This window comes from Callorhinus ursinus, unplaced genomic scaffold (assembly GCF_003265705.2).
Source record: "Callorhinus ursinus isolate GAN/ISIS: 27379988/994484 unplaced genomic scaffold, GSC_fseal_2.0 scaffold65, whole genome shotgun sequence".
Classification (NCBI taxonomy): domain Eukaryota; kingdom Metazoa; phylum Chordata; class Mammalia; order Carnivora; family Otariidae; genus Callorhinus; species Callorhinus ursinus.
The window spans coordinates 6,035,009-6,054,907 of record NW_027397127.1 but is presented as its reverse complement, the minus strand read 5'-3'; the positions used below and the strand labels follow the sequence as shown (position 1 = coordinate 6,054,907).

General features: G+C 36.9%; 1 protein-coding gene and 1 pseudogene across 1 annotated transcript in view; both read left to right on the top strand.

Moving 5' to 3' along the window:
- The window catches only part of COL4A5 (collagen type IV alpha 5 chain), a 233,304-nt gene that overhangs the window by 25,032 nt on the left and 188,373 nt on the right, over positions 1–19,899 (top strand). The gene's annotated exons all lie outside the window — the stretch shown is intronic.
- LOC112810185 (protein BEX4-like) lies at positions 6,820–19,674 on the top strand (annotated as a pseudogene).

Sequence of the window (19,899 nt, the reverse complement as noted above, 5' to 3'; positions counted from 1 at the left end):
TTTTATTTTGTTTTACTGTTATTACTATTATCATTGTATTATGGCCACCTTAGTTTGTTAACCATTTTTCTTCATTATGGTTTTAATGTGCATTTTCTTAATGACTAATGATGTTGAGTATCTTTTTATGTGCTTGTTCCCTATTTGTATATCTTCTTTGGAAAAATGTCTATTCAAGGCCTTTGTCTATTTTTTAATTGGACTATTTGTCTTTTTCTTGTTGAGTTATAAGACTTCTATATATATTCTGGATACTTAAGAGATACATGATTTGCAAATATTTTCTCCCATTCTGGAGGTCATCTTTTCATTTTCTTAATAATATCCTGTTATGCACAGAAGTTTTAAATTTTCGTGAAGTCCAATTTGTCTATTTTCTTTTGTTGCTCATATTTTGGTGTCATATCTAAGATTCCATTGTCAAATCTAACATCATGAAGATTTACTCCTGTGATTTCTTATATAAGATTTTTATAGTTTTAGATTTTATATTTAGGTCATTGATCCATTTTGAATTAGTTTTTGTAAATGACATGAGTTAGAGAGCCAATTTTATTTTTTTGCATGTGGATATACAGTTGTCCCAGCACTATTTGTTGAAGAAACTATTCTTTTCCCATTGGATTGTCTAGGCACCTTTGTCAAAAATCAATTCACTGTAGATGTATGGGTTTATTTCTGGACTCTCAATTCTATTCCACTAGCTATTTGTTTGTCCTTATGCCAGTACCAACCATAGCTTTATAGTAACTTTTGATATTGGGGTGTGTGAGTCCTCCAACTTTCTTTAACTTTTCTAGATTATTTTGGCTATTTGGGGCCCCTTGCAATTCCATATGAATTTGAGGATCAACTTTTCCATTTTTGCTCAAAAGGCTGTTGGAATTTTGATAAGGATTTCACTGAATCTGTAGATTGCTTTGGGTTGCATTGCCATCTTAATATTGTTGAGTCTTCCAATTCAGGAACAAAAGTTGTCTTTCCATTTATTTAGGTCTTTTTTTTCCCCCTTTTTAAAAAAGATTTTATTTATTTATTTGACAGAGAGAGAGCACGAGAGCAGGAGCACAAGCAGGGGCAGTGGGAGAGGGAGAAGCAGGCTTCCCGCGGAGCAGGGAGCCCGATGCGGGGCTCAATCCCAGGACCCTGGGATCATGACCTGAGCTGGAGGCAGACCCTTAATGACTGAGCCACCTAGGCGCCCCTTTTTTTTTTTTTAAAGTAAACTCTAGCCTCAATGTGGGGCTTGAACTCATGACTCTGAGATCAAGAGTTGCATGCTCTACCAACTGAGCCATTCTCTACTCTGTCAGCCAGGCACCCCTATTTAGGTCTTTTAAAATTTCCTTCATCAGTGTTTTCTCTGTACATGTCTTTCATTTACTTGGTTAAATTTATTCCTAGATATTTTATTCTTTTGGATGGTATTACAAATTGAATTGTTTTCTTAATTGCTTTTTCAGATTGTTCATTATGATTCTATAGAAACCAAATTGATTTTTTGTGTTCATGTTGTACCCTAGGACTTTGCTGCACTCATTCTTTAGCTCTAATGTTTTATTTGTAGATTCTTCAAAACTTTCTATATAGAGAGGATCATGTCATCTGAAACAGACATAGTTTTACTTCCTTTCAAATTTGGATATATTTTGTTTCTTTTCTTTACCCAATTACTCTGGCAAAGGCTTCTGGTACCATGTTGAATAGAAATGATGAAAGCAAGCATTCTTGTCTTACCCCTGATCTTGGAGGAAAAACTTTCAATCTTTCACCATTGAGTATTGAGATAGCTGTGAGTTTTTCATAAGTACTTTTTATCATGTTAAAGTTTTCGTCTAGTCCTAATTTCTGAGTGCATTTATCATGAAAAGGTGTTGGACTTTGTCATATGTATTTTCTGTATCAATTAAGATGATTACTTGTTTTTTTCTCCTTGTTCTGTTAATGTGGCTTTTTCTCCTTGTTTTGTTAATGTGGCCTATTATATCAATTAATTTTCTTATGTTGAACCACTCTTGCATTTCTGGGATAAATTTCACCAGGTCATGGTGTATAACCCTTTTTGTATTCTTTTGGATTCAGTTTGCTAGTATTTTGTTGAGATTTTTTACATCTGTTTTTTGTAGGGAGTATTGGTCTGTAATTTTCTTTAGTGTCTTTGTCTGGCTTTGGTTATCAGGATAATATTGGCTTCATAGAATGAGTTAGGTTGTGTTACCTCCTCTTCTACTTTTGGAAGAGTTTGAGAAGAATTGGTGTTAAGTTTTCTTTAAATATTTGGTAGAATTCTCCAGTGAAGCTATCTGATTGTGGACTTTACTTTGTTGTGAGTTTTTTTTATTACTGATTCAATCTCTTTACTTGTTACAGCTTGTTCACATTCTCTATTTCTTTTCATTTTATTTAATTATGAAATATAATTCACATAAGATGTTATCTTAGTTTCAGGTGTACAACATAGTGATTTGACAATTCTATACATTATTCAGTGCTCACCACTGTAAGTGTGGTCACTGTCTGTCACCATACATTATTACAGTATTATTGACTATATTCCTTATGCTTATTTTCATCTCTGAGATTTATGTATAACTGTAAGTTTGTATGTTTAAATCCCCTTTATCTATTTTGCCCATCCCCCCCCTTTGGCAACTGCTAGCTTGTTCTCTGTATTTAAGGGTCTGTTTGTGCTTTTATTTGATGACTTGTTTTGTTTTTTAGATTCCACATATAAGTGAAATCATATGGTATTTGTCTTTCTCTGACTTATTTCACTTAGCATAATATCCTCTAGGTCCATACACACTGGCACAAATGGCAAGATCTCATTCTTTTTTATGGCTGATAATATTTTATTCTATATGCCACATCTTCTTTATCCATTCAACTAGTTTTTTAAGTTTTTATTTAAATTCCAGCTAGTTATCATACAGTGTAATATTAGCTTCAGATATACAATATAGTCATTCAACACTTCTGTACAATACCTGGTGCTCATCATAACAAGTATACTTCTTAATCCCCATCACCTATTTAACCCATCCTCTCACTTACCTCCCCTCTGGTGACCATCAGTTTGTTTTCTATAGTTAAGAGCCTGTTTCCTCATTTGCCTCTCTCTCTTTTCTTTCCCACCATGTTCACTTGTTTTGTTTCTTAAATTCCACATAAGAGTGAAATCATATGGTATTTTTCTTTCTCTGACTTACTTTGCTTAGCATAGTACTCTCTAGCTCCATCTCTATTTCTTCTTGAATTAGTTTTGATAGTCTGTGTTTTTAAGAATTTGTTCATTTCATCTAAGTTGTCTAATTTTTTGGGTGTATAAGTATTTATAGTATTCTCTTATAATCCTTTTTATTTCTATAAGGTTGGTAATAATGTTACATCTTTCATTATTTATTTCAGTTATTTACATCTTCTCTAATTTTTGATTTTGTTGATCTCTCCAAAGAACTAGTTTTGGTTTCATTGATTTTCTCCATTGTTTTTCTATTCTCTATATAACTTATCTCCACTCTGATTTTTAGAATTTACTACCTTCTGCTAGCTTTGCATTTAGTTTGCTCTTCTTTTCTGGTTTTTCTAAGGTGCAGAGGTAGGTTACTGATTAAGATCTTTCTTCCTTTTTAATGTAGGTATTTACTGCTATAAATTTCCCTGTCACCACTCCCTTTACTGTATCCCATAAGTTGCGGTATGTTGTGTTTTCATATTCATTCTTCTCTGAGTGTTTTCTAATTTCCTTTGTGATTTTTTTCTTTGACCTTTTGTTGTTTAAGAGTGCATTGTTTGAGGGGCGCCTGGGTGGCTCAGTCCTTAAGCGTCTGCCTTTGGCTCAGGTCATGAGCCCAGGGTCCTGGGATCAAGCCCTGCATCAGGGCTCCCTGCTCTGCGGGAAGCCTGCTTCTCCCTCTCCCATTCCCCCTGCTTGTGTTTCCTTTCTTGCTGTGTCTCTCTCTGTCAAATAAATAAATAAAATATTTTTTTTAAAGAGTGCATTGTTTGACTTTCATGTCCAGTTTTTCTCCTTTTATTGAAATCTAGCTTCATTCCATTGTGGTTGGAGAATATACTTTGTAGGATTTCAATATTTTTATATTTATTGAGGCTGGTTTTGTGGCCTGTATAGGTTCTGTCTTGAAGAATGTTCCATGTGCACTTGAGAAGAATGTGTATTCTGCTCTAGAGTGAAGTGTCCTATATTTATCTTTTAGGTCTAGGTTTAAGGTATTGTTCAACACCTCTATTTTCTTATTAATCTTCTGTCTATATGTTTTGTCCATTTTTGAAACTTGGTTATTGAAGTCTCCAACTATTATTGTACAACTATCTAATTCTGTCTTTAAGCCTGTCAATATTTGCTTCATATATTTGGGGCTTTTTTGTTTGGTATGTATGTTTAAAATTGTTATAAATTATTGATGCATTAACTTAAAAAATATGTACAAGATAATGTCATTCTTTGTGTCTTGTAACAGGTTTTGGCTTAAAGTCTAGTTTGTCTGATATTATAGCCAGCCACTGTAGCTCTCTTTTGGTCATTATTGCATGGAATATCTTTTTTCTTTTTTTAACTTTGAATCCATTCTGCCAATCTCTGCCTTTTGATTAGGGAGTTTAATCCATTTCCATTTTACATAGTTACTTATAAAAGGGATTTACTACTGCTGTTTTGCTATTTGTTTTCTGTATGTCCTTACACCCTTTTTGCCTTTCATTTTCTCCATTTCTTCTTTTGTGTTTAATAGATTTTTTTGTATTGTAACATTTTTATTCTCTTTTCATTTCCTTTTGTTTATTCCTTTTACATATTTTCTTAGTAGTTACCCTGGGGATTAAAATTAATGTACTGGGTCACCTGGGTGGCTCAGTTGGTTAAGCATCTGCCTTCAGCTCAGGTCATGATCCGAGGGTGCTGGGATCGAGCCCTGCATTGGGCTCCCTGCTCAGTGGAGAGCCTGCTTCTCCCTCTCTCCCCTGCTCCTGCTCTATCTCTCGCTATCTCTCTCTCAAATAAATTCTTTAAAAATATAATAAAATAAAATTAATTGACTAAATTTATAACAGTCTGATTTGAATTGATATCATATTGTTCTTCTCACAGGTTACATCTGTAATACATTGTGTGCCCTATAACATATTTATAAATACCTTTTTATGCATTTGGTTTTTAAATTATACAGGAAATAAAAAGGAGTTACAAACTGAAAATATAATATACTGGCTTTTATATTTACCTCTATAGCTACCTTTACCAGAGATCTTTATTTCTTCATAAGGCTCTGAGTTACTGTCTTGTGTCCTTTCATTTCAGCTTGAAGAAATTCCTTTAGCATTTCTTTTTTTCATTTATGTTATGTTAATCACCATACATTACATCATTAGTTTCTGATGTAGTGTTCCATGAACCTTTAGCATTACTTGTATGGCAGTTCTACTGGCAATGAACACCCTCAGGTTTTATTTATCTAAGCATGTTGTAATTTTACCTCCATTTTTGAAGGATGGTTTTTGCTACATAGGGAATTCTTTATTTTCAGTGTTCTTTTACTTTTAGTACTTAAATATGTCATTCCACTGCCTTCTGGCCGCCATGGTTTTTGATGAGAAATCAGCTATTTATTGAAAATCTCTTCTTTGTGTTGAGTTGCTTCTCTTTTGCAGCTTTACAGATTCTCTTTGTCTGTGTCTTTGGCAGTTTGATAAGAATGTGTCTTGGATCTCTTTGAGTTATCCTACCTGGAGTTTATTGAACTTCTTGAATGTGTAGATTCATGTATAATCAAACTTGAGAATTTTGCAGCTACTATTTCTTAAAATATTCTTAGAAAGAATATTTAGGGACACCTGGGTGGCTCAGTTGCTTAAGCGTCTGAGTCTTGGTTTCGGCTCAGGTCATGATTTCAGATGACGTGAGATTAAGCCCCACGTCAGGCTCTGCACTGAATGTGGAGCCTGCTTGAGATTCTCTCTCTCTCTCCAACTGCCTCTCCCTACCCTCCTCAAGTGCACTTTCCCTCTCTCAAAATAAATAAATAAAAATATTTTTAAAAAATATTTAAATATTCTTTTCTGTTTTCTTTGGTACTTCTAAAATGTATATTTTGTTCAGATTGATGAATGTACCATAGATCTCCTGGCTCTGCTCATTTATCTCCATTCTTTCTGCCACTCATACTGGATAATATCAATTTTTGTATCTTCAAGTTTATTGATTTTTTTCTTCTGCCTGCTGATATCTGATGTTAAACACCTCTACTGAAGTTTTAATTTCAAATATTGTGCTTTTTAGCTCTGGAATTTCTATTTGGTTCCTCTTTGTACTTCTCTGACTTTGTTGATATTTTCCTTTTGTTCCCATGTTGTTTTTCTGGTTTCATTTAGTTCTTGGTCCATGGTTTTCTTTAGGTCTTTGAGTATATTTAAAACAATTGTTTTGAAGTCTTTGTCTAGCTTTTTTGCAATGGGTTTGCCACCAGAACACAGGTGTCATGAAAACCACCACTAAACCTAAACCAGAATGGGAAAGGAAAAGACTCATATCAACATTGTCATTGTCATCATTGAACATGTAGATTTGGGCAAGTCTACCACTACTGGTGGTCATTTGATCTACAGATGTGGAATCAACAAAAGAACTATCAAAAAATTTGAAAAGGAGGCTGCTGAGTTGGGCAAGGACTCCTTCAAGTATGCCTGGATCTTGGATAAACTGAAAGCTGAACATGAATGTGATATCACCATTGAAAATTTGAGACCAACAAGTATTATGTGACCATCATTGATGCCACAGGATACAGAGACTTTATCAAAAACATGATTACAGTCACATCTCAGCCTGACTATGCTGTCCTGATTGTGGCTGCTGGTGTTGGTGAATTTGAAGCAGGTATCTCTAAGAACCCGCAGACCCATAAGCATGTCCTTCTTGCTTACACAGTGGGTGTACAATAGCTAGTTGTTGGTGTTAACAAATGGATTCTACTGAGCTACCCTACAGCCAGAAGAGATATGAATAAATTGTTAAGGAAGTCAGCACCCACATTAGGAAAATTGGCTACAACCCTGAAACAATAGCATTTGTGCCAATTTCTGGTTGGAATGGTGACAACATGCTGGAGCCAAGTGCTAACATGCCTTGGTTCAAGGGATGGAAAGTCACCCATAAAGATGGGAATGCCAGTGGAACCACACTACAGCTCTGGATTGCATTCTGCCACCAGCTCATCAAGCTGACAAGCCCTTGCGTCTGTCCCTCCAGGACGTCTACAAAATTGGTGGTATTGGTACTGTCCCTGTAAGCCGAGTGGAGACTAGTGTTCTTAAACCTGACATGGCAATCACCTTTGTACCAGTCGATGTTAAATGTTAAAACTAAAGTAAAGTCTGTTGAAATGCACCGTGAGTTGGGCGCCTGGGTGGCTCAGTTGGTTAAGCGACTGCCTTCGGCTCAGGTCATGATCCTGGAGTCCCGGGATCGAGTCCCGCATCGGGCTCCCTGCTCAGCAGGGAGTCTGCTTCTCCCTCTGACCCTCTTCCCTCTCGTGCTTTCTATCTCTCATTCTCTCTCTCTCTCAAATAAATAAATAAAATCTTTAAAAAAAAGAAATGCACCGTGAAGCTTTGAGGGAGGCTCTTCCTGGGGACAATGTGGGTTTCAGTGTCAAGAATGTATCTGTCAGGGTGCCTGGGTGGCTCAGTTGTTAAGCATCTGCCTTCGGCTCAGGTCATGATCCCAGGGTCCTGGGATCGAGCCCTGCATCGGGCTCCCTGCTCCACGGGAAGCCTGCTTCTCCCTCTCCCACTCCCCCTGCTTGTGTTCCCTCTCTTGCTAGATCTCTCTCTGTCAAATAAATAAATAAAATCTTTCAAAAAAAAAACAAACAAGAATGTATCTGTCAAAGATGTTCGTTATCCTGAACTATAGAGGCCAGATCAGTGCTGGATATGTACCTGTGATGGATTGCCACACAGCTCACATTGCTTGCAAGTTTGCTGAGCTGAAGGAGAAGATTGATTGTTATTCTGGAAAAAAGCTGGAAGATGGTCCCAAGTTCTTGAAATCTGGTGATGCTGCCATTGTTGTTAGGGTTCCTGGCAAGCCTATATGTGTTAAGAGCTTCTCTGACTATCCTCCTCTGGGCCATTTTGCTGTTGGTGTCATGAGACAGACAGTGGCTGTGGGTGTCATCAGAGCAGTGAACAAGAAGGCAGATGGAGCAGACAAGGTCACCAAGTATGCCCAGAAAGATCAGAAGGCTAAATGAATATTATCCCCAATACCTGCCAACCCAGTCTTAATCAGTGGTGGGAGAACGGTCTCAGAACTCTTTGTGTCAATGGACCATTTAAGTTAATAGTAGAAGACTGGTTAATGATAGCAATGCACTGTAAAACCTTTGGACGGAAAGGGGAATTTTTTGTGGACCATTTGTGTGTGTGTGTGTGTGTGTGTGTGTGTGTGTGTTTGTGTGTGTGTTTGTGTATGGCAATTTTAAGTTATCAGTTTTTAAAATCAGTACTTTTTATTTTTTTTTAAAGATTTTATTTATTTATTTGAGAGAGAGAGAATGAGAGATAGAGAGCACGAGAGGGAAGAGGGTCAGAGGTTGAAGCAGACTCCCTGCTGAGCAGGGAGCCTGATGCGGGACTCGATCCAGGGACTCCAGGGTCATGACCTGAGCCGAAGGCAGTCGCTTAACTGACTGAACCACCCAGGCGCCCTAAAATCAGTACTTTTTAATGGAAACAACTTGACCAAAAATCTGTCACAGAATTTTGAGACCCATTAAAACAAAAGTTTAATGAGAAAAAAATATATAAAAATAAAGTTTTTGTCTAATAACCAGCATTTGGACTTTCTCAGTGATAATTCCTGTCAGTTATTTTTTTTTTCTTAAATGGGCTACACTTTCCTTTTACTTTGTCATATTTGGTTGAAAGCAGAATTTGATTATTTTAAATGTGGTAACTGGAAATCAGACTTTGCCTTTTACCAGAGTTTCCTTGTTTTTATTGTTGAGGGCTGCCGTTATTCATTTGTTTAGTGGCTTTTACAACCTGTTTATGCAGAGCCTCTATCCGTAGTCACGTATGGTACTGAAATCTGTGTTCCTTTAACTTGTGCTCAGATAGTGTTTTGACAGATATTTCTCTGAATGCCAGGAACCAATAAAAGAGAGAGAAAAGGAGAACAAAAGAAAAAAAACAGAAGGAAGAAAAAATATCTCCTGTCTCTGTGCATTGGCTCTGTGTTATGGCACTCCTTTAAGACTTAGCCAGGCCATTTGCAACTCTGCCTTAGCTTTCATTCCCTGCTTATATTGTGCTTGGAGATCAGCTAGAGTGAAAGCTCAAGTTTTTCTTAGGTCTTTCCTGAGCGTGGGTCCTCCCCTGGGCATATACCTGGCTTTTTAAATTCCTCAGTATACATGGGCATTTTTCAATGCCCTATTTTTTCCAAAAAGCTCCACTGCTTTTCCTCCCAGGCTTTTGGCATCTTATCCATATGCCTCACCTCCAGTCTTTTGCCCCGGGCAACTGTGGTTTGTTCATTTACTTTACATTGTTTTTTCACAATGCCTACAGCTCGACTGTCCTGTGTCTTTTCCAGGTTAGATAAAACAAAGATAAATGCCTTGCATCAGTCCTTCAGGTGGTCGCCAGACAGGTTAGAACAGACAAACAATTCTTCGTGAATGAAATTTGCTCTGCCGTCCCTGGTACCAGGAACAAGGGTCCCACAAGTGAATGTGGCTACCCTTCTGAAAAGTGCCACTGAGCCTGGGAGGAAGCTGGGTAAGGACAAGCAAAAGCACCACAGACCTTTTCTACCACTTTTAATTTGTATTTTTCTTGATTCAACATTTATTTGGTTGTTGTAAACCTTGGATCATTTTCCAGAGTTCTGACAAATTTGGTTTTGACAGTTCCTTCTTAATTTTTTGATGTTTCTGCAGAGGGACAGGTGCTTAGAGTTTCCTACTCCATTTCATTGATATCCAAAAAAATTTTTAATACGTTCTTTCACTGTGTTTTGGAAACACAATCCCTTCCCTATTGAGCTACTTTTCACTTTCTGGGCCCTCTACTCTATTTTGTTAATCTGCTTGCCCATCCTTACACTAATATCACACTGTCTTGATTATTGTAGCTTTATGATAAGGCTTGAAATCAGGCAGTGGACGTTTGTTTGGATTGTGTTTAATCTGTAGACTAATCGACATTAACAATATTGAATCTTTGCATGTCTATGGTATATTTATTTTTTAGGTATTTAATTTTTCTTGGCAATGAAAAAATTTACATTTCAGTGTACCAGTTTTATTATTTTTTGTAGTAACTTTTTATAGATTCTTCAGGATTTCCTATATGCCATTTTTGAAAAGAGACAGTTTTACTTTTCCCTTTTCATTCTATTAGTTGTTTACTTTGCCTGTTCTGGATAGGACCTCCAGTACAATATTCAGTAGAAGCAGGGAGAGCAAAGTGGTGAGATTAGTCATTTATGCCTTGTTCCACTTAATAGAAGGAAAGCATTCAGTTTTTTACCATTAAATGTGATGGCAGTTCAATGGTTCTCAATTGGTTGGGGAAACTTTGCCCATAGAGGGCAATTGGCAATGTCTGGAAACATTATTGGTTGTTATGATTGGGGGCTGTTATTGGCATCTACTGGTAGAGGCTAGAGATGTTGCTAAACATCCCACAATGCACAGTACCCCCACCCACCTAGTCTGCATGACAAAGAAGCATCCAGGCCAAAATGTCAATAGTGCTGCTGCTGAGTAACTGTGTTAGTTGTGGGTTTTATGGGCTGCCTTTTATCAGATTAAAGAAGTTACCTTTTATTCCTAGTTTGGTGAGAGTTTTAATCAAAAATGGCTACTAAAATTCTGCATCTACAGAGATGATTATATAGTATTTTATTCTTTTATTGTATTTATAGAGGGAATTATTATCTTAGTCCATTCAGGTTGCTATAAGAAAGTATCACAGACAGGGGGAAAATTTATTTCTCAGTTTTGGAGGCTGGGAAATCCAAGATCAGGAGCGCCTGGGTGGCTCAGATGGTTAAGCGTCTGCCTTCGGCTCAGGTCATGACCCCAGGGTCCTGCGATCGAGCCCCGCATTGAGCCCCGCATCGGGCTTCCTGCTCAGCGGGGGGCCTGCTTCTCCCCCTCCCTCTGCTTCTCCCCCTGCTCATGTTCTCTCTCTCTCTCCATATCTCTGTGTCTCAAATGAATAAATTAAAAAAAAAATCCAAGATCAGAGTGCTGGCAGAGTCAGTGTCTGGTGAAGTCCCCTTTCCTGGTTCGTAGACAGCTGGATCTGGATCTTGCATCAAAATCTGGATCATGGAAATGCACTTGACTTATTTGGGATTTGTGTGACTAAACTCGCTCAAAGAGTCTCACATTGGGAAATGTGGAAAATAATTTTTATGCCTTTGTTGATTATCTCATTACAATTGGGCTGGAAAATACTACACGATATGACTTCACTTTAGCTTGATTACATCTGCAAAGACCCTGCTTCCAAATAAGGTCACATTCTGAGGTGATGAGGTGGACACGAATTTTGGGAGGACTAGTCAAACCAGTACACCATGCATAAGAAAAATTTTTTTAATTTAAATTTTATTTAGTTAACGTACAGTGCAGTGTTGGTTTCTGGAGTACTATTCAGTGATTCATCACATACAACACCCAGTGCTCATCACAACAGGTGCCCTCTTTTTTTCTGAGGTGGGGGCAGAGGGAGAAAGAGAATCTTAAGCAGGTTCCACTCCCAGCGCAGAGCCTGACGCATGGCTCAATCTCACAACCCTGAGATCATGACCTGAGCTAAAATCAAGAGTCAGATGCTTAACAGACTGAGTCACCCAGGTGCCCCACAACAAGTGCCCTCTTTAATACCCATCACCCATCTAGACCATCCCCCACCCACCTCCTTCGATCACCCCTCAATTTGTTCTTTATCATTAAGATTCTCTTATGGTTTGTTCCCTCTCTCCTTTTCCCCCCTTCCCATATGTTCATCTGTTTTCTTAAATTCCATCTGAGTGAGATCATATGGTATTTGTCTTTCTCTGACTGACTTATTTCACTTAGCATAATATGCTCTAGCTCTATCCACATTGCAGCAAATGGCAAGATTTCATTCTTTTTGATGGCTGAGTAGTATTCCATTGGAGAGATAGATAGATAGATAGATAGATAGATAGATAGATATAGATATAGATAGATATATAGATATATAGATACACACACACACACACCACATCTTTATTCATTCTTCTGTTGATGGACATTTGGGCTCTCTCCATAGTTTAGCTATTGCATTCCCTCCGAATCTGTATTTTGGATCCTTTGGGTAAATACCTAGTAGAGCAATTGCTAGATCATAGGGTAGTTCTATTTTTAACTTTTTGAGGAACCTCTAGAGTGGCTACACCAAGAAAATTTTTTATTTATGCTTTCAAAAAAGATACCTTGAAAATATTTTCATTTTAATATCCTTTGGTCTAAATGCCAAATCTAAATAGTCCTATATGCAAATATTCAAATGGAATGTCTAAGATTCATATAGGATTTCCCAAAATTTTCAAAACAAGAAAAGTGGAAGAATATGATATCACTGTTATTTTTTCTAAGATTCATATAGGATTTCCCAAAGTTTTCAGAACAAGAAAATGTGGAAGAATATGATATCACTGTTATTTTTTTCTGATTTAAATTTATCAGAATAAAGCAAATGATCATTACATTAGAAAGTGTTTGGAGGAGGAGGTTTGTGAGACAGTCATCAAACTTTTGCATTCTAGTACATGATCTCCTCACCCTCAAAAAGCCCACAGTTCTGTTGAGAGACAAATTACAATATGGCATGATGAGTGTAATAGTAGAATTGTACATAGAGCACAGAACAAAATAATTATCTATATTGAGTTCTAAAACTCTGTTTGTGTGTGTGTGTGTGTGTGTGTGTAAGACAGAGGCATGGGGGGAGGGAGAAAGAGAGGGTGAGAGAGAGAGACAGAGAGAAAAGAGTTAACTGATCGTTTTTAAAGGAAAAATAAGTAAATCAAAGTTGTTTATTCTATATAGACTAATGCAAAGCTAATCACCCTCACAGTATTGTAATATAGTTCCATCATATGTCCACAGTGTTGATTTATTTATTCCAAACTGTCAATTCTCTGACCAAGTATTCTCTTTTGGATCTGGAGGAGCTGCTAAAGGTAAAGCTCTCATATAGCTAATCGGAAAACTTCAGTGGGGAAATACTTAGAATGTGTAGAATAGTTAACAATACTTATAATAACTTGAAAAATTACAATACCATGAAACAAACATCAGCCTGATTAACTGCTGATTTTGTAACTGAAATAAATTGGTTCCCTTGGTTCATACCCTGCCCCAAGGTGTTTTTTAGACAGGAGAAATTAGCTGTAATAATTTGCAGAAGAAGATGTGCTGTGCTGCTTTGGATTGTTTTTCTTTTTCTTCCCCCTCCCCACCTCTCACTCCATTTGCATTTATTTTTGATTAGGTAATACATTCAGGTAGTTCAAATTTTGATAGTTATAAAAGTCTATACAATTAAAAGTTTCCCCCTCTTTGTGCCCAGCCACATAATTCTCCTTCCCAGAGGCATCCTGTGTTAACTTTTCTTGTTTTTCCTTTTAGAGCTATTTCATGCATATATAAGCATGGGCGCTTACAAACATACATGCACTTACTTATGTTTCCTTATTTTTACACATTTATTTATGTTTCCTTGTTTTTACACATTTTCTGTACTTTGCTTAAGATCATTCTATATTAGTACATAAAGAGTGATGGCTGTGTAGTATTATTCAATTGTATGGATATGCCATAATTTATTTAACCAATCCTCTATTGAGAAATACGTAGCTTGTTTCCTGACTTTTGCTATTATATTTCTGCAATGAATAACCTTGTAATAGGTCATTTCAGATGTGTACTATCTGTAGGATAAATTTCTAGAAATGGAATTGCTAGGTTGGGTGGTATGTACCTTTGTCATTTTGATAGATATTGCCAAATTGTCCTCCATAGAGGTTGTACCAATTTACACTTACACCGGCAATAGATAAAAGTGCTTGTTTCCCCAACCCTCGCCAACACATTGTGCTATCAAACATTATATCTTTGCTAATGATAGGTGAAAAAATGATACCTCATTGTGGTTTTAATTTGCATTTATGTTCTCAGTAAGGTGAGCATTTTTTCATATATTTAAGACCCTGTGATGTTTATAAAAAATAATTCCCTTTTTATGATGGTTGGTCTGCTACTGGATTGATGGCATAATATCTTTTCTCCTTAACTTACACCTATGGGCATGTTTTTTTACATAAGAGAACAAGGGTAATTCCAAAGAACACCTTTAGGTCAAATAAACTCTAAGCCAGAACATTTTATGTGTTTTAAAAAATCACTAGCTTTCAGGGTGCCTGGGTGGCTCAGTTGGTTAAGCGACTGCCTTCAGCTCAGGTCATGATCCCGGAGTCCCGGGATCAAGTCCCACATCGGGCTCCTTGCTCAGCGGGGAGTCTGCTTCTCCCTCTGACTCTCTTCCCTCTCGTGCTCTCTGTCTCTCATTCTCTCTTTCTCAAATAAATAAATAAAATCTTTAAAATAAATAAAAAATAAAAAAACACTAGCTTTTTACAATTAACTCATTGTACAGCTAACATATAATAGTTGACAAACAACTGAACCAACATCCCCTCATAATTTGAAATGATGTAAATTACTCATTAGAAATTTAAGTCAATATTTTGTTACTTCTTATATATTGTACTTAAAAAATTTTTATATCTTAAGAAAAATAGAATTATTCTTTACTTAGAAACTTACCAATGTGTTAGAATTTACAGAGAATTATTTAAAATTATGATATGTTCTCATTTGAAATAAGTGTTTGCAGTTTTCCTTTCTCAATGCCTAAGACACATTATAGGAAGGTTAGAAGTTCACTGTATATTTATATGTGTTGGCTGATTCATAAATGGCTCTGGACTCTTGCATCATACAACAAATTGTTCTCAGAGTTTTGTCTGTGGCACTGTATATCACTTCTATTATAGCACTTATCAATGTCTGCCATGTATCATCTTTATGTGTCTGCCTTTCTCACTAGATTGTGAACTTCTAGAGGATATAATTTGCATTCCCCCTTTGCATTAGCTTATAGCTTTTCATAAACTCCATATGTATAAAATGTTTGTTGAATTGAATTGAATCACATTTACATTGGGGTTCTGAGGTTGAATTTTTTTTTAAAAGATTTTATTTATTTATTTAATTGACAGAGAGAGAGAGACAGCGAGAGAGGGAACACAAGCAGGGGGAGGGTCAGAGGGAGAAGCAGGCTTCCCGCGGAGCAGGGAGCCCAATGCGGGGCTCGATCCCAGGACCCTGAGATCATGACCTGAGCTGAAGGCAGTCGCTTAACCCAACTGAGCCACCCAGGCGCCCCTGAGGTTGAATTTTTAAAAACACTTTTCCACATTTTTTTAATTTCATTTTTATGTAATGTCTTATTCTAATGCTGCTCGAGTTTCCTTTCAGCTAATATTATTGACTTTGTATTGAAAAGAATTACCAAAGTGCTTCTCTAATAATAGCATTGAAGAGGTAGATTTTTTTATTGTACATATTTCCTTACTCTTCTTCATTTTCTTCCATCAAAGTCCAACTTTAATTCTAACCACAGGCAGTTCTAAATATTTACTGGACAGTGGTGGGTAGATTGGACATTGTGGTAAGGTATATGCATTGATGGATCTCGCTAAGATTCTCAATTTATGTAGGCAATTTGAAATGTGAAATTAAAGTTATGGTCAGGGGCGCCTGGGTGGCTCAGTCGTTAAGCGTCTGCCTTTGGCCCAGGTCATGATCCCGGGGTCCTGGGATCGAGCCCCGCATCGGGCTCCCTGCTCGGCGGGGGGCCTGCTTCTCCCTCTCCCATTCCGCCTGCTTGTGTTCCCTCTCTCGCTGTGTCTCTGTCAAATAAATAAATAAAATCTTTAAGAAAAAATAAAGTTATGGTCATTACTAATATTAAGTAATTTAGAAGATTCTATAACAGAGTGAACAACTTTTCAAATGGCTTTTTTTAACTTAAATTTTTACTAAAATAATTGTGGATTCACATGCAGTTCTAAGAAATAATATAGAGAGATCCTTTGTACACTTTACCTATTTCTTTCCAGTGGTGATATCTTACAAAACTATTGTATAATATCACAACCAGGATGTTAATATTAACACGAAATTTCAGTTTATTCATATTTCACCATATTTACTTGTGTTCATTTGTGTGTGTGTTTTAGTTCTGTACAATTTTATTACATATATGGATTCACGTATCCTCCACCACAGTTAAAATACTGCACAGTTCCAACACCACAAGGATATCTGTATTGTGCTTTTATAACCACACACACCCCCATGCCCCACCCCCACTACCCTAACTCATGGCAACCCATAATCTATTCTCTATTTCTAAAATTTTGTCCTTTCAAAAATGTTATATAAATGGAATAATATAGTGTGTAACTTTATGTGATTAGCGTTTTGATCAGCATAATTCCCTGGAGATATATATCCAAGTTCTTCTGATTATCAATAGTTTATTCCTTTTTATTGCTGAGTAATAGTCCATGTTATGTATGTACCACAGTTTGTTGAATCATTCACATATTGAAAGAAATCTGGGTTGATTCCAGTTTGGGGCTATTACAAATAAAGCTGCTATGAATATTACTGTACAGGTTTTTGTGTAAACAGAAATTTTCATTTCTTGGGCTAAATGACCAGGGGTATAATTGCTGGGTCATATGGTAGTTGCATATTTGCTTTTCTAAGATATTGTCAAAGTGTCACAGAGTAGCATTCTCTCTTTTTTAAAGATTTTATTTATTCATTTGACAGAGAGAGAAAGCGAGCACAAGCAGGGGGAGTGGCGGGTAGAGGGAGAAGCAGGCTTCCCGCCGAGCAGGGAGCCTGATGTGGGACTTGATCCCAGGACTCTGGGATCATGACCTGAGTCCAAGGTAGACGCCTAACCGACTGAGCCACCCAGGCACCCACAGAGTAGCATTCTTATCCTAAATGAGTGATCCAGTTTCTCCTCACCCTCACTGGCATATGCTGTTCTCACTATTTTTTATTTTAGCTGTTCTTATAGGTGTGTAGTGATAGCTTAATTTGGTTTCAGTTTGTGATTCTCTAATGGCTAATGATGTTGAACATCTTTTGATGTGCTTGGTTGCCACCTTTATATCCTCTTCAGTGAAATGGCTCTTCATTGTGTTTTGCCCATTTTCTAATTGGACTGTTTGTTTCTTCTTTTTACTATTGAGTTTTTGAGTTTTTTATATATTCTAGATTCTAGTCCTTTGTTGGATATGTGGTTTGTAAATATTTTTTTTCCAATCTGTAGCTTGTCTTTTCATCTTCTAAACAGGATCTTTTGCAGAGCAAAAGATTTAAAATTTGATGAAGTCCAATTATTCAATATCTTCTTTTTATGAGTTGTGCTTATGGTGTCATCTAAGAACTCTTCACCTAGCCCTAGATACTAAAGATATTTTGAAAGTTTTATAGTTTCATTTCTAACATTTAAGTCCATGATCCATTTTTAATTTCCCCAGTACAATTTGTTGAAAAGGCTGTCTTTTCTCCATTGAAGTGCTTTTTATACTTTCATAACAAAAAATCACCTGAGGGCGCCTGGGTGGCTCAGTCATTAAGCGTCTGCCTTCGGCTCAGGTCATGATCCCAGGTTCCTGGGATCGAGTCCCACATTGGGCTCCCTGCTCCGCGGGAAGCCTGCTTCTCCCTCTCCCACTCCCCCTGCTTGTGTTCCTGCTCTCGCTGTCTCTCTCTGTCAAATAAATAAACTCTTTAAAAAAAAAATACCTGGGTTTATTTGTGTGAATCTATTCCTTAGTTCTTTACTCTGTTCCATTGATCTAGATGTCTATTTTTTCACCAATAACATACTGTTAGCTATATAGTAAGCCTTAATATTAAGCAGACTGACTCCTCCCACTTTATTCTTTTTTCTCAAGGTAGTTTTAGGTATTCTAGTGCCTGTGTTATATAAATTTTATGATTAGTTTGTGTCTATAAATCCTTGCTGGAATTTTAATTGGAATTGAATCAAACCTACAGATCAATTTGGGAGAATTGGCATATTTAGTATGTAGAGTCTTCCAATCCATGAGCATGGTATGGCACTCCATTATTTAGATTTTTTTTTCTACCCATAATAGTCTCTTTTGTGTTTTCCTTGTTTTGATGTCAGATGAAAGTGCATACATTAACCTGGATTTCAAATTTTTAGGCTTGCTGAGAATGATAAAACTCATTAATACTCATTTACTATTTATTTACTTATTCATTCATTCATTCACTCATTCACAATGCAGATATATTTATCTTGCTCCATTGCAATTAAGAGATAATATATTTTTACAGTATTAATATTGATTTTAAAGGTTATAACCCTGTAAATAAATGAGAAATTGACTGTACTAAAGAAAGGACATTAATATAGACTAAGGAAGTTTTGTAATGATATTTACTGTAAAGATTTTTATCTCTGGCACAAAATAAATATGGGCTGAGGGAGGGATTACTGACTAAAGGAATAGGACTTATCAGAGGGAGGGTGTACTCTTTGAAAAATTTCTTATTTGGCAATTTTAACCCCAGAATCGAAAGAAATTGAGGGTATGGAGCGAGTCAACTCAGGAGGTATGAGTAAGTGGTTATTTAGGAGAGAATGGAAATATGAGGGCTATGCTGGAGATTTCCTTTTATGGAGTAATGCAAACATTTAGGTAAATTTATAACTCTTCCTTGAAATAGGAGTAACTATTTTGCTTGAGTTTTCTTGAGTTTAGTATTCATTCAACAAGTATTTATGGAGCCCCTACTACTTTCTCTGCATTTTGTCTGGACCTGTCGGTATATAGATGTTAAAAAGACAGTATCCAAAGACCCAGCAGTCACTGGCTCCCTTCTCAGTACCTGCTCCCAGCGGTCCTGAGGGCATGTGGGCCAGGGGCAGCCCCAAAGAATAGGAGGCGGAGGGAGAGCACGTGTGCAGGTCTGTGTCTTGGCCGTGTACTCGCTGAGAGAAATGGGAGGGGGAGAATGCAAGGATAGGCCCAGGAGCCGTGGCGTCCGAAGAGAAACAAGCAGTGAAAAATCTCAATGTGGAAAATGCCCAGCAGGAAAAGGAAAGAGAACAGGGCCCCATGCAGAATGTAAAGGAATCATGCAGTTGGAGAGGAGGGTGAAGGCCAGAAGCCTGGAGGAAATGTCAGGCTGGGGTGAATGAGAGGCTTGTCTCTAATTTTCAATGAGCCATACCTAACAGGAATATTGACTACAGTGAAGTGGGAGATGATGTGGAGAAGTTCATAGGGCAGATGATGGGAATCAGGAGAAAGACTAAGGAGCAGCAAATGAGGCATCATAAGCGCTTCCAAACTCCTGAACCTGATAATCATTATGACTTTTGCCTTATATCTTGAATCCTAAGGTTTTCCCCAAGGTTAATAATGTGGCCTCTGCTCTATAAGATTGTAGTTTTGTGATTTACTTTCTCTGTAACCTTTTTGGTATTTCCACTTAGAAGTTTATAATTAAATATTGTTTTGTCTCAGTGTAAAACTTTCTGTCCAGTAGGGCAATTTCACCCAGTTTTAAGGAAAAACTATTATTTTCATAATATGAAATTAATAAAGCAGTCTAAAAAGTAAAAAAAAGGTAGGATCCCTGAGTTCATGGAATTTATAATGTAATATGATATATAATGTAGCAATAACAGCATCTATAGATTTTTTCC